The sequence below is a fragment of the Puntigrus tetrazona genome, chromosome 1 (genome assembly GCF_018831695.1).
Source record: "Puntigrus tetrazona isolate hp1 chromosome 1, ASM1883169v1, whole genome shotgun sequence".
Lineage (NCBI taxonomy): Eukaryota > Metazoa > Chordata > Actinopteri > Cypriniformes > Cyprinidae > Puntigrus > Puntigrus tetrazona.
The window spans coordinates 21,922,530-21,938,572 of record NC_056699.1 but is presented as its reverse complement, the minus strand read 5'-3'; positions in this window follow the sequence as shown (position 1 = coordinate 21,938,572).

Genomic DNA, 16,043 nt, shown 5'->3' with positions numbered 1-16,043 from the left:
CAAGGTAGAAGCTTTGAGTGTAGTAGCAGACTCTACTAGACCTGTTGTCACTGTATCTCTTGTTGTAGTTATCCTGATTGTTTCCAGTTTATTGCTAACAGTTGCTGCTGTAGTTGTGCCCAATGTGGTTGGTGGCAATGCTAATGTCACTGGTACAAAGGTAGAATCTTTGGGTGTAGTAGCAGACTTTACTGAGCCTGTTGTTAATGTATCTTCTGCTGTTGTTATGCTGATTGTTTCTGGTTCATTGCTAATGGTTGCTGCTGTGGTTGAGCCCAGTGCGATTACTGGAAATGCTGATGTCAACGGTACCAAGGTAGAAGCTTTGGGTGTAGTAGCAGACTTCACTAGGTCTGTTGTTCTTGTTGTTGTATCTTCTGTTGTAGTTACCCTTATTGTTTCTGGGTTATTGCTAATGGTTGCTGCTGTAGTTGAGCCTAGGGCTGTTGCTGGCAATGTTGATACCAAGGCTGAAGCTTTGAGTGTATTAGCAGACTCTACAATGCCAGTTGTTGTTGTCACTGTATCTTCCGTTCTAGTTATCCTAACTTCTGGTTTGTTGGTGACAATTGCTGATGTAGTTGTGCCCAATTCAGTTTCTGGCAATGCTGCTGTCACTGGTATCAAAGTAAAAACTTTGGATGTAGTAACAGACTCTACTAGGCCTGTTGTTTTTGTCACTGTATCTTCTGTTGTAGTTATCCTAATTGTTTTGAGTTTATTACGAAGAGTTGCTGCTGTGTTTGTGCCCAATGTAGTTGCTGACAATGATGATGTCACTGGTGCAAAAGTAGAATCTTTGGCTGTAGTAGCAGACTCCACTATTCCTGTTGTTGTCCCTGCATTTTCTGTTGTAGTTATCCTTATTGTTTCTGGTTCATTGCTAATGGTTGCTGCTGTGGTTGAGCCCAGTGCGTTTGCTGGAAATGCTAATATAACCGGTACCAAGGTAGAATCTTTGAGTGTAGTATCAGACTCTACTAGACCTGCTGTCACTGTATCTCTTGTTGTAGTTATCCTGATTGTTTCCAGTTTATTGCTAACAGTTGCTGCTGTAGTTGTGCCCAATGTGGTTGGTGGCAATGCTGATGTCACTGGTACAAAGGTAGAATCTTTGGGTGTAGTAGCAGACTTTACTGAGCCTGTTGTTAATGTATCTTCTGCTGTTGTTATGCTGATTGTTTCTGGTTCATTGCTAACGGTTGCTGCTGTGGTTGAGCCCAGTGCGATTGCTGGAAATGCTGATGTCACCGGTATCAAGGAAGAAGCTTTGAGTGTAGTAGCAGCGTCTTCTAGACCTATTGTCACTGTATCTCCTGTTGTAGTTATCCTGATTGTTTCCAGTTCATTGCTAACAGTTTCTGCAGTTGTGCCTAGTGTGGTTGCTGGCAATTCTGATGTCACTGGTACAAGGGTAGAATATTTGGGTGTAGCAGCAGACCCTGCCATGCCTGTTGTTGTTGTAACTGTATCTTCTTTTGTAATTTTCCTAATTGTTTCGAGTTTATTACTAAGAGTTGCTGCTGTGTTTGTACCCAATGTAGTTGCTGACAATGATGATGTCAATGGTGCAAAAGTAGAATCTTTGGGTGTAGTAGCAGACTCCACTATTCCTGTTGTTGTCCCTGCATTTTCTGTTGTAGTTATCCTTATTGTTTCCGGTTCATTGCTAATGGTTGCTGCTGTGGTTGAGCCCAGTGCGTTTGCTGGAAATGCTAATGTAACCGGTACCAAGGTAGAAGCTTTGAGTGTAGTAGCAGACTCTACTAGACCTGTTGTCACTGTATCTCTTGTTGTAGTTATCCTGATTGTTTTCAGTTTATTGCTAACAGTTGCTGCTGTAGTTGCTGATGTCACTGGTACAAAGGTAGAATCTTTGGGTGTAGTAGCAGACTTTACTGAGCCTGTTGTTAATGTATCTTCTGCTGTTGTTATGCTGATTGTTTCTGGTTCATTGCTAATGGTTGCTGCTGTGGTTGAGCCCAGTGCGATTACTGGAAATGCTGATGTCAACAGTACCAAGGTAGAAGCTTTGGGTGTAGTAGCAGACTTCACTAGGTCTGTTGTTCTTGTTGTTGTATCTTCTGTTGTAGTTACCCTTATTGTTTCTGGGTTATTGCTAATGGTTGCTGCTGTAGTTGAGCCTAGGGCTGTTGCTGGCAATGTTGATACCAAGGCTGAAGCTTTGAGTGTATTAGCAGACTCTACAATGCCAGTTGTTGTTGTCACTGTATCTTCCGTTCTAGTTATCGTAGCTTCTGGTTTATTGGTGACAATTGCTGATGTAGTTGTGCCCGATTCAGTTTCTGGCAATGCTTCTGTCACTGGTATCAAAGTAAAAACTTTGGATGTAGTAACAGACTCTACTATGCCTGTTGTTTTTGTCACTGTATCTTCTGTTGTAGTTATCCTAATTGTTTTGAGTTTATTACTAAGAGTTGCTGCTGTGTTTGTGCCCAATGCAGTTGCTGACAATGATGATGTCACTGGTGCAAAAGTAGAATCTTTGGCTGTAGTAGCAGATTCCACTATTCCTGTTGTTGTCCCTGCATTTTCTGTTGTAGTTATCCTTATTGTTTCCGGTTCATTGCTAATGGTTGCTGCTGTGGTTGAGCCCAGTGCGTTTGCTGGAAATGCTAATATAACCGGTACCAAGGTAGAATCTTTGAGTGTAGTAGCAGTCTCTACTAGACCTGTTGTCACTGTATCTCTTGTTGTAGTTATCCTGATTGTTTCCAGTTTATTGCTAACAGTTGCTGCTGTAGTTGTGCCCAATGTGGTTGGTGGCAATGCTGATGTCACTGGTACAAAGGTAGAATCTTTGGGTGTAGTAGCAGACTTTACTGAGCCTGTTGTTAATGTATCTTCTGCTGTTGTTATGCTGATTGTTTCTGGTTCATTGCTAACGGTTGCTGCTGTGGTTGAGCCCAGTGCGATTGCTGGAAATGCTGATGTCACCGGTATCAAGGAAGAAGCTTTGAGTGTAGTAGCAGCGTCTTCTAGACCTATTGTCACTGTATCTCCTGTTGTAGTTATCCTGATTGTTTCCAGTTCATTGCTAACAGTTTCTGCAGTTGTGCCTAGTGTGGTTGCTGGCAATTCTGATGTCACTGGTACAAGGGTAGAATATTTGGGTGTAGCAGCAGACCCTGCCATGCCTGTTGTTGTTGTAACTGTATCTTCTTTTGTAATTTTCCTAATTGTTTCGAGTTTATTACTAAGAGTTGCTGCTGTGTTTGTACCCAATGTAGTTGCTGACAATGATGATGTCAATGGTGCAAAAGTAGAATCTTTGGGTGTAGTAGCAGACTCCACTATTCCTGTTGTTGTCCCTGCATTTTCTGTTGTAGTTATCCTTATTGTTTCCGGTTCATTGCTAATGGTTGCTGCTGTGGTTGAGCCCAGTGCGTTTGCTGGAAATGCTAATGTAACCGGTACCAAGGTAGAAGCTTTGAGTGTAGTAGCAGACTCTACTAGACCTGTTGTCACTGTATCTCTTGTTGTAGTTATCCTGATTGTTTCCAGTTTATTGCTAACAGTTGCTGCTGTAGTTGCTGATGTCACTGGTACAAAGGTAGAATCTTTAGGTGTAGTAGCAGACTTTACTGAGCCTGTTGTTAATGTATCTTCTGCTGTTGTTATGCTGATTGTTTCTGGTTCATTGCTAATGGTTGCTGCTGTGGTTGAGCCCAGTGCAATTACTGGAAATGCTGATGTCAACGGTACCAAGGTAGAATCTTTGGGTGTAGTAGCAGACTTCACTAGGTCTGTTGTTCTTGTTGTTGTATCTTCTGTTGTAATTGCCCTTATTGTTTCTGGGTTATTGCTACTGGTTGCTTCTGTGATTGTGCCCAATGCAGGTGCTGGCAATGCTGATGACACTTGTACAAAGGTAGAAGCTATGGGTAAAGTAACAGTCTCTATTGTGCCTGTTGTTGCTGTACCTTCTGTTGTAGTTATCCTGATTGTTTCTGGTTCAGCAATAACTATTGCTGATGTGGTTGTGCCCAATGCTGTTTCTGTCAATGCTGATGTCATTGGTACCAAAGTAGAAGCTTTGGGTCTAGTAGCAGACTCTACTAGGCCTAATGTTTTTGTCACTGTATGTTCTGCTGTAGTTATCCTGATTGTTTCCAACTCATTGCTAACAGTTGCTGGTGTGGTTGTGTCCAATGCAGTTGCTGGCAATACTGATGCTTTGAGTGTAGCAGAAGACTCTACTAGACCTGTCGTTGTTGTCACTATATCTTCTGCTGCAGTTTTTCTAATTGTTTGTGGTTTATTGCTAACAGTTGCTGCTGTGGTGGTGCCCAATGCAGGTGCTGGAAATGCTGATGTGACTGATACAAAGGTAGAAGCTATGGGTCTAGTAGCAGACTCTATTGTACCTGTTGTTGTTCTCACTGTATCTTCTGTTGTAGTTATCCTGATTGTTTCCAGTTCATTGCTAACAGTTGCTGGTGTGGTTGTGTCCGATGCAGTTACTGGCAATACTGATGTCACCAGTACCGAGGTAGAAGCTTTGAGTGTAGCAGAAGACTCTACTAGACCTGTCGTTGTTGTCACTATATCTTCTGCTGCAGTTTTTCTAGTTGTTTGTGGTTTATTGCTAACAGTTGCTGCTGTGGTGGTGCCCAATGCAGGTGCTGGAAATGCTGATGTGACTGGTACAAAGGTAGAAGCTATGGGTCTAGTAGCAGACTCTATTGTACCTGTTGTTGTTTTCACTGTATCTTCTGTTGTAGTTATCCTGATTGTTTCCAGTTCATTGCCAACAGTTGCTGCTGTGGTTGTGTCCATTGCAGTTGCTGGCAATGTTGATGTTAATCCTGTTGATGTTAACCTAGTTGTACTTGTTGCCTCTGCAGCTGTAAAAATAGTTTTGGATGATAGCATTTTTGTTGTTGGTGGTGCTGGTTCTGATGCAGACACTGTTGTTTTATCTGGTGTTACTGAATCAGTTTTAGCCGTTGAAGGTTCTGTTGTGACTTCAGTTGATGATGCTGATTGTACTGCACTGTTTGTCACTGCCTTTGTTGTAGCTACTACTTGTGTAAGCTTAGGTGTTCCAGTTACCCCTATAGGCATCAAATATGCATCACGTTACTGTACAGTACTAACAAATAAAATGTTAAAAATATTTCAGTTGTAATCAATAATCAGTAGTTTTATTGACTTGTTTCTTTTTTCATGACTTTTTTCTTACTTAAAGACTCAGTGTGTACGTCTTAGTGGCCGATATAGGACTAAAATGTCATAGTCTGAGATGGCAAAGTTAGCTAGCAATGAGGTTTCATTACTAAGGTAAATAAAGGAATTATTTAAAATTAACCATTCAAAAAAAATTATATGTTATTGCTAATGTTATTGTTAATTGTTGATCATTGTGTCAGTGTTTTGGTCAGCAAATTATTTAGGAAGGGTCCAAAGCTATAGAGTCCATATCTGTTGGCTAGGGGACACTTGGCAAAATTGTACCCTGAGTTCCAGACATTCTAGGTGACTGAGGATCTGTGAGATAGTAGCTCATACTCTGACTGGGCCAGAATGAGCCAGTCATCAAGATAATTCAAAACACAGATTCTCATCTGTCTTAGTGGGGAAAGAGTCACATCCATATACTTCCAAAGAGTGTGTGGAGCTTGGGACTGCCCAAAGGAAAGGAAAGTGTACTTATAAGCTACTCTCTTAAAGGCAAATATCAATAATCACCTGTGACGGAAGGAGCTATCTGGGGCTATACTTTAGGCCTCCATTCCTTTTGGTACTGAGAAAGTAACAATTGTAAAAGTCTGACTGCGGCTGGGGGAAGCGTTTCTACTGCCCCCTTTGTCAGCAAATTCATCACCTTGGCTCCTAGGACTTGTGCACCCTCGCTCTGAGGTGGAGACCACTCCGCTGAATTGCAGGGTTCTTTGAGTAAGTTGGAAAGTATTACCTCTTTTTATTATACCCACAACCCAGTCTGACATTCCGGGAATGTCCTGCCAGACCTAGGTCCACGTGGGCTACACAATGGGGACCCAAATTGTGTAATCAGCAGAAGAGAAAATTTACATTTTACAATTTAAATATAATTGACAAAAAAAGTTTTTCAAGGAAAAACACAATCAGGTTCTGTGTGTGGGTGTGATTAGAATGAGCTCCATTTTTACAAAAATATTTTCCCACATTTCCAAACTGAACAAGGTTCTTGGAAGCACACCAGAGACCATTTTTGGAGTGGTCCAGCTACAGTGAGACTTGGCCCTGTCCTCTTCCTGATCAGGATGACGCCTGAGGAACAGAGACTAGATGCTGGTTTGGATGGGAATAAAGAACAGGTCTCTCTAAGTGGAGAAAGTGAAGCACACAGGACACTCAGTTCCTCTGCCCCGCTGCTCCTAGAAGAAAGGAAGGGGAAAAGCACAAGGGGCAGAGTCACCTTCTGAAAAAAAGGTATCCATGAACGCAGAGAGGCGAGACTATGACAATGAATGCTGCCCAAGCATGAAGTACACTCTCTGTGACAGTCTGCAGTGTGCAGGGTGTCAGTAAAGGTGCAGCATATGCAAGAAATGTGCTCAGAAATGTGCACTTTTAAGGTCACCAGAGCAGCAGGGAAGCAGAGACAGCCGCTGCTGTAGGCGACAATGTGGTGCAAATGAGGCAGAAAGCAGCAAAGATGGCCGAGCAGGAAGAGGTCTCTTTCGGTCTCTTCTGCTACAAGGCTTGAACAGAGCAAAAAATATTATACAATGAAGATCTTACAGTAGTCACTGAAGAAGAAGAATCTGGGGATCCTATAGTGAAATGCCCTCTTATATAGCCAGATGGCTCACCTATTCTGGTGGGCTTCATCGCCATAAGGTTTTGCAGCTCATCTGTCAAGCCATTGGTTTGTTTTTAATTCACTGCACAAACCAAGGGCCGTGCAATTAAACTGCGTTACTGAAAAGCTTCAGTCATACAAAAAAGTTTCTCCTTAGTGTCTTAAGCAGATGCAGTTCTGTCCCTTCACTGACAGTCTCCACAACTACTACTGTAATGCTTTAAAAAGTTTATGAAGAAATTGTAAAATGAATTAAAATTAAACAGTTTTTGGAATAGACTTTCATTTAGGCTTTTATTTATGTAAACATGAATCAACACACTATGTCCTGGTGAACTGAACATTGCAACCCTCCCTAACTTGAATGTAGTGTATAGATTGACTTGTATAAACTGGTTCTTGTCTTGAATATAGTCATATATGCTGGAATGGCATTAAACAAACAAAGTGGTGACAAAGTGGTAGTTAGACTGTCATTTAAGGGACAGAAAACGGTCAGATTTCATAAAAAAATATTCATTTGCGTCTTGAATAATGCAAAATGATATGGGTTAGTATAAGTAAATGCTGACAGAATAAATTTTTATTTAGGTGAACTATCCTTTTAATTTTAGAATTGTCTCACTGGTTTATATGGTGACTGAATTTTTCCACATACATTTACAGTAACTTTATTTTAATGACCCTGTTTTTTTCATGGTAAAGCTGTTACATTCAAGCGCAAGATTAAAAAGCATAGTTAAGAAAGAAATTACTTTCTGCTCATCAAAGTATTGTGAAAAAAGCTTTACAGTTTACACTGTATTAAGCTGTATAACAGTAATATAATAATTAGAAGAAATTTTTCTTGAGTACCAAATAAGCATATTAGATTAGATTAGAATTTTTTTAAGGAATAGTTCACCCAAAAATCAAAATACTAATCAAAATAATGCTTCAAAGTAATGCCCACTATCCACCAGAATTACCAAGCATGGAAGAGAAAGGATAAAGTTTTAATACACTCTGACTGTGTTCGTCTAAAAGAAGAACGTCATATACACCTAGGATGGCTGGGGGGTGAGTAGGTTATCGGGTAATTTTCATTTTTTGGTGAACTATTAGGTTCATGCAACTATATTCTAGAGTAATTACTGCTGGAATTTCTGCTTTGTCATCACAGGAATGAATACATTTTTTTAATTACAAAAGCAGCCATTTTAAATTGTAATAATATTTGATTTTTAAATAAAATAATGTAGTCTTGGAGAGCAAGGGAGACTGCTTCTTAAATGTTTGAACAGTAATGTATAGTCATATGTATTTTGCCAAACACTCTACGGTGCAAAAAAACACATTTTAAGCCAAGATATTTTGGCTTGTTGTCAGCCAAAATATCAAAAAATTCTTAAATCAACAATTTTTCAAGACAAGCAAAAAAAAATTCTTGTTTTCAGAAAAAAAACAAGCCAAAATTAAGTGGTCGAACTTGAAAAAAGCAAAATAATCTGCCAATGGGGTAAGCAAAATATTATTATTTTTATTTTAGATATTTTAGATATAAGAGATTTTAGATTTAGATATAAGGGATTTTAGATATTTTGGCTGGAAACAAGACAAAAATCTTGACTTGAAGGGCATTTTTTGCAGTGCTGCATTTTTTGATGCAGGTGCCACTGTAGACCGTAAAGTTGTACCTGAAATCAGTGATGCAGCTGTGGAAATTCTTTCAGCTGTTGTACTTTCAAAACTAACTCCCGAATCTGAATCAGATGGCAGATTTGCAAATGAAATGGCAGCTGTTGTTGTTTTTGTCTGCATACCGGTTGTAGTACTCTCTGATGCTGCAGTTTCCTCTGGTGTCCATTTTAATGTCAATCCCAGTGTATTTCTATTGGTTGTGGGTTTTATGTTGCTTGTTAGCTCCATTGTAGTAGTTGCTGGTGTGTTTAATGGAGTGACTGTTCCTGGAAATACAGACATTGTGAGCTTTGATGTGGTGGCTGTTAGTTGCCTCGAGGTTTCTAATGCTATATTGTCTGAAGTGGTAGTTTTTGGTAGTATTTCTGAAGTTGTAGAATGTGTAAGGGTTGTTTGTTGTCTGGAGTTGGTAGTTGGTAAGACTTTTGAAGTAGTGATTGTTGCCGGCACTGCTGAAGTTTGAAGCTCTGTCGTGATTTCTGATATTTGATTTGCGGTCGTCTTCTGTTTGCTGACATGTTCTTGAATGCTGGTTGTTAGGGGCTCTGTTGAAATGGTAGACTTTGTTTTGGTTGTTAAAGGCCCTGAATTAGTGGCTTGTGCAGTTGATAGGAAAGATGAAGTGGGCAACGTGGTTGTTGCTGGTGATGAGCTGAATGATTTTGTTAATGTTGTGGCTACGGTAGTAGCAGGGGATATGGGAGGTGCTTTTTTAATTGCTGGTAAAAGAAAAATGTATGCAGATGAAAACATATAAATAGACCTTTATAGTATCTTCATTACCTTCATTACGTAAAACACACACACACACACATATACATATATGTACATATTTATCTGAAATCAGGCTTTACACAGGGTTTATTACAGTTTAGAAAATTACTTAAATGCGAATTTCTTACCTATTTCTAAAACAGGGTACCAGTATTTTCTGGAAATAACTAGTGGTCCTTTCCTGAAAAATTTAATTAATGTATTATTTTGCATGAACACGTTTTGTTAAAAAGAAATGCGCCGAGTCTGTTAGAGAAGGCAAAACAATGTTAAACGTTAAAATCAAGTCACTATATGGAGCAAGAGCTCTCAAACTTTTTTGCAAGGTTTACTGTTTACTAACAAGAAAAAAAACAAACAAGATTGCATGGTTTATTTGTCCCTTGGATGTGTGTGAAAGTTGCATTCGGTTCATTTGGGGGTCGTCCTCTTGCGACTGACCTGATCTCAGAACTAAAATAGCAAGTCAGAGCAGAATGAGGTTTTTTTCTCACTTACCTGAAAATTTTAATTTCTGTGTGGTTGGCCACAGGCCAGTATTCCAGTGCTCTGTCCTAGAGAAATCGAAAAATCCCTTTTAAAATGTACTAAACTGATAGTGAAAAATTGCAAATGTGCTATGACCTTACATTCAGTTCTGTCCTGTGGTTAACTCTTTGTTCTGGTGAGGGTGTATGATGCGAAACTGCTGATGAAGAAATTATATTAGCTATAAAAACTGGGTATATGACAACAACAGTAACTGATTCTGTTATATCTAATTAAATTAATTAATGAATTATTTTTATGTACTGCTGTTACTAGTGTACCACTGTAGACAATGACAAATATGTTTTTTTACCTGAATCAGTTAAATTGTTACGATTTTCACATGTTGGACCCAACAATCCTGATGGAATAGACATAGTTACCATTAGTTTGACACTTTGAGTTTCTAAATGTAATGGGTTTTTTTGTTGTTTGTTTTTAAATAGTGCTACTGTGTGCTGCACAAAAAAGAATGGATATTTACCTATAGTAATAAATAGAATCACTAAGGGGGACATGGTCCTTTTCATGTCACCCCGTGTCCCTGCAAATACATGAGAAATGATTATACAGACTGGGGAAATTACACAATCTCTTCTGCTTGCTAGGAAGATGACGTAGCAACTTGAACATACGGGTCAAACTGGCTTTTCTTTTCTCTTCAATCACAGCCTTAGAAATATTAGTAAATATTGATATTAATATTCTCACTAAACTAAGAAAGGTACACACTCTCTTTTTCTGAATTAAAAAGCAGTTATTATTAACATCTTAATCAAAATTCTGAACAGATTCCAAGCCTTAAGAAGAACGTTTACATGCTTTTATTTTTATATGACAAAATTTTTTATCATTTTAGACTGTTCTTCTGCATATGATTTTTATTTATTTTTCGGATTCAGTCAGATACTTGCACATTGAAACACTCATGACCTAAAGCCTTAAAGTTCTCAATGTCAGTGTGCATTTTATCGCTTTATATAAGAATATTTGCCAATTATTTTCAGCATTTATACATTCCACTTTTTCATTTTGTTCTCAAAAAGCCACGTCAGAAAAAAATAAATAAATAAAATGTCAGTGAGGTTTTTTAATATTTTATTTATACAGTGGGAAGCATGTTTTTTTTTTCTTAAAAGATAATTATATGTTTTAGCTTATTTCTAAGATATGTTACTATTGTAGAAGCAATAACCCCACAGGGTAAACAGAATCAACAAATGTATTGCAGATATCATGTTCATGCTCAACCCCTATAGGGATGAGCTGAGGAACATGACCTTGATTTTAATTCTTCTTCTTTTCAATGGACATTTTTGGACATTATTTTATGATATATACACTATTTCTTTGTTTTGCCAACTTGATTGCTTGTGCTTTAACATAAGTTAAACATGCGGCAACACTTTCTATGGAGCCTGTATTTATAATACGTATTTCTAAGGCATTGTAATGAATGCATAAAGCATTATAAAAGCATTAAGATGTGTTATAACATCTCGTGAATAATCATACAAACAGTTATAATACATTATAATATTTACATAACTTTTAAGAGTATGATTATTTATAACACCATTTTAAATCTACTTTATTTTTTAATGGACTATATCAAATCTTGTTTATCTGCTCTTGTGAGTGTTTAGGCGCTGATTGTTATTCCTGTGAGGCTAATAATGAGGCTAATGTGAGCTAGCGAAGACTTTTTACTAAAAACAAAATGCAGTGTTTATTATATGATATAATTAAAGAGTATTAGTAGACTTAGTGTAGGTAGAACGTTCACATACTTGCAAAGTATCCTATACTCAGTATGTCTGTCAAGGAACCGACGAAATACTTTTCAAGACCAAAAATATACCAAATACAGAACACAAAACAGTCATTTAACCAGCATTAAAAGATGTTCGCATGGAAATGCCGATTGAAAACAACTTTTAAAGGTGAAGTGTGAATGTTATGTGTTAAATCTATAGAGCTTAAACCAGTTTTGCATAGTTTACCGCGCAATGTGTGGAGAACGCATTTATTGCATTTAAAGAGACATTAGCCTAATAAATAAACTGCTAATGCTTTCCACGAAGGAAAGAAGTTGTAAAATGCAAGAAATAGCATCACACAGCTCTGTTGCATATTCAACTGAACGCCCTTACCTATTAGCAGTCCTCTGTTCAGTGCTTTAGGTTACCATAAATGTGATAAAATCCAGATAATATTGCGAAAGATAAATGATATAGATAGTCCTCCTTCCCTTTTTTCAGTGGCAACTAAACTAGTCAGTTTTTTTCTTCAAGTTCAGTCAGTTGATGCTTAGTCTGCTTTCAGAGGGGGAGCAGCGTAGAGATATCTTTGAAATGTAAAACACCTTCCTGAATTTGTGCATCATTACCTGAATTTCAGCATTGCATCTCTGTTTGTCGCTCTCTCTCTGTAATTGCCTAAGGGAAGCTTAGCTGATCTCACGGGAGCTTTTTTGGAGCGGTTATATATATAGTTTCTAACAAAAATAATGCTTTCAGATGTTTTCATTTTTATCTTAGATACTAGACAGGACAGCAACAAAGCGGCTGAGGTTTAACCCTTAAATTATAGGATGATTCATGCTGTATGTTACTTTCAAGGGTTATCTGTGTTAAACATGACCTGCATTCATTATCCTAAACATTTACTAATTTTGTCATACATTCATTTCATACATCTGTCGATACTGCTAAATGCTCTTTGAACTTACGCTGAATGACCATTGAAAATTTTTATCAACGATTAATAAAAGCTGAAATAAATCTTTGTAAATATTAGATAATAATGTTATTCAAAGCTTTTAAACAGTATGGATACATACTATTTTGCAAGCAATGGCCTATAAAGATAACAAGCATTTGCAATAAATCAACAAACAATATCGATATTAATATTGAAATTAGTCAGATCTCAGATGAGTGTGAAGAAGCATGCGTAAACTGTAATATCACGTAATATCATGTGCTGTGTTGGTCAACCAACTGAACAGCTCTTCATCGTCACATAATGAATGCGCTTTCTTAATATTGTTATATTCTGCAGAAATGAATGACAGCATCCTCATTGCTGAGCATTTAACCCTATCATCTGCATAACTAACATAAAACCTGATTTTCAAGACTCTAAAAAATAAGCTGAAGAGCCGTGTGAAGAAAATGGTCTTGATTTTGTTTTCAAGTCAGATAGAAATAATGCTAATATTGTCTGGGTCTAGTCTACACGATCATTCAGATTATCTACATATCGTATATCACCACCACAACCCATTGATTATTCAGGTAGAAAAGTTGTAATTAGTGTAATTACATAATTGGAGCGAATGCACGTGTTTTGAACGAGAACATGTTTAAACCTGTTTCATTAGGATAGATTTGTATAGCCATTTGCAGAAAACATTAAATAAGTAGTGTTTGAACTCGCAGAATCAGTTGTTTAAGCAATCAATAAGATTTGACACAGCATTCTTGTTATGCGGAAACAGCATTCTTTTAATGTGGAATGACAATTCTTCTTGAAGTAGTTTAATGCGTTGCCTGGCCAAAAAAATTAAATAAATATATAAATCACTTTCTGTATTTAAATGATATATATAATTATTGCAGTGGCATATTCTGGCAGTTGCATTCATTTTTTTGGTAGACATTTTGTATCAAGAATGACAGCCTGGTACATGGGAACACGTCTGGGAATACGTTGAGGACTTCTGAGGGCAAGCGCCTCTGGGGAATCAGGAGATTCGTCCTCTTGGCCTGCTGTACATGAGACCTCTACAGTGGTGCCTTAAGATAAGAGGTTTTTTCCAAAGGGAAATCCGTTTCGCATGATCAAGGTCAACTGCCTGGAAACGCTGGCTCTCCGATAACATAGCCCCCTTTAGAGGCTAGCAGATCCTCCTGAGGGCCGGGGGGACTCCTCGTCCTTTAGAGTAGTTCACATTCCTGGGCACGTCAGTCAGGGAGCAGACATTCTGTCTGAGGAGGGTGAGGAAACACCCATTAGACCTTACAAGCAAGACTGCCTTTCTGAGCTGGGATGGGGGGGTTAGTGAGACAGGCACCTCAGCTCATGAGGGCAGAGATTTATAGAGTTTATTTTCTCATTGGTCGTCTGGATTTTTCCTGTAATAATAATAATAATAATAATATTATTATTATTATTATTATTATTATTATTATTATTATTATTATAAATGCATGTGTTAACTTGGGTTGCATTTATTTTAAGTTGCACTCGTAAGTACCGGAACTATTGAAAATGAAAAATGTATTATTGCAGACCTGGACTAGAATTGTGCAATGTACAAAAGATTCATAAACTAAAAGTATTCTGGGCATGTAATTTTCAGGCTTGTGTTCAAGAAAGGCGTGTGTACATATAAAAGCAACTTCTGGTCAAAATAGCTATGGTGCCATCAATGTGAATTGTAGTTTGTCTGCATTTGGAAATATTTTAAATTACGACCCTACGCAGATTATTTTAGATCGGAAGGCACGGGTCTCCTTTGCTCTTGAGAACAAACCCTCTCTCACAATGAATAATGCACCAATTCTTATTCATGCACTGGTCACCTCACATATTGATTACTGTAACGCTCTCCTCAGTGGTTTTCCTTGCAAACGATTCTATAAACTCTAGCTGGTTCAGAACTCATCAGCTCGAGTTCTTTCTAGGACACATTTCTGCAGTTCTCTGCAGTCTTTTGTAATGTTGGCAAGACTTGTTTATTTTTTGTCATTGTTTGACTATAGTTTGCTTGTTGTAAGGTGATCTTGGGTGTTTAGAAATTTCTATTAAATAAAAGGAATTATTATTATTATTATTATTATTATTATTATTATTATTATTATTATGCCCACTTTTGAATAAGTAAATGTGAAAAATATGTGAAGTGAATGCTGATGTGATATTTCAGCAATTCTAAAGTCAATATTTAAAATCGAATAAATCTAAAAAACAATTAATAATTACATACAATTCTGTTGGGAAGATTACATTTGCAGGTAAACTTTGGTGCCATCTATCTAAGAAAGATTCAACCTAAACATATGTTTTGCTTTTGTCACAAGCTATTATATTTTTACAGTATTTACAGTACACATTTTTAAATATTAAAATTTTCACTGAAGTCAAACTATTAAAACTGGAGAGAAAATGCTTTTCCTGTACAAATTCATATGAGTGAAATATATTCCCATTTTTTAGCACACCAGCTTGACTAAGGGGCATGAAATTCTCCAGCCATGACTTCCTGACGTTCCACAGGATTAGAAAAATGAGGAACATAAATTCGCTTTATCATCCATTACAAGGAGTAAAACCAAAGAATATAGTTGCAGAAGTAAATTGGTGAGCTTCACAAAATAGAAAGTGGCTGTAAGAAAAGATATGAAGCAATGATAATCCCCATTTCATCAGGGAAATAATGCAGGTTCAGCTAAAGATGTTACAAACTTGAAAGCTGTAATTTGACAGTAAACTTTGTCACAGTGACAACTGCTGAACTGGGCAGTGATCTTAAACAATTTTTGAGAAATGCAAGTGAAATAAGGTGTTTATAAAACTTGCCCTGTACTCAAGTGGGAGAGAAGAGCTGATAAATACTTTGAAGTCTTATAGCCAAGTTGTTGACGGTCAAAAATTAGTTAAGAACTAAGGTAATAAATGACACTGACAGATCAAGTTTAACTAAAACTGGTCAGACTGGTTTGTCTATGGAGTCATTCCATGACAAATCAACCAAAATTAACGAATTTTCATTTATATTTGTCTTTCTAGAAAACCCAAATATAAATGGGCATGAAACCTCAACTTATTAAAAACCATGCATGCATATTTACGGAGTATGCTGAGTTCACAGAAATATGGTTTAGTTTTAGAAATATTGGGTTACATTTCACCCACTTCGACCTACGTAGTCGCATAATTTGGTCACAGCTGATACTTCTGGAATATCTGAACACCAAATAATATTGAAAGCAGGGGCAGATTGTGAATTTGGGGCCCCAGGGAAATGTAAGAATACACACAACTAGATCAGTCTTGAGTTTCCTTTTCTGTTGTGATTCTTTAATTTACATGAAATGTATTAATTTAGCAGATACTTTTATTCTTTAATGTTGTAGACCAGAAAATAGCAATTAATTTACCATTGAGATACAACCTTTAAACCATTTTTAAGAAAATATCAGTCAGAAAAAAGTCAGAAGTATAAAATATTATATTAGATAGT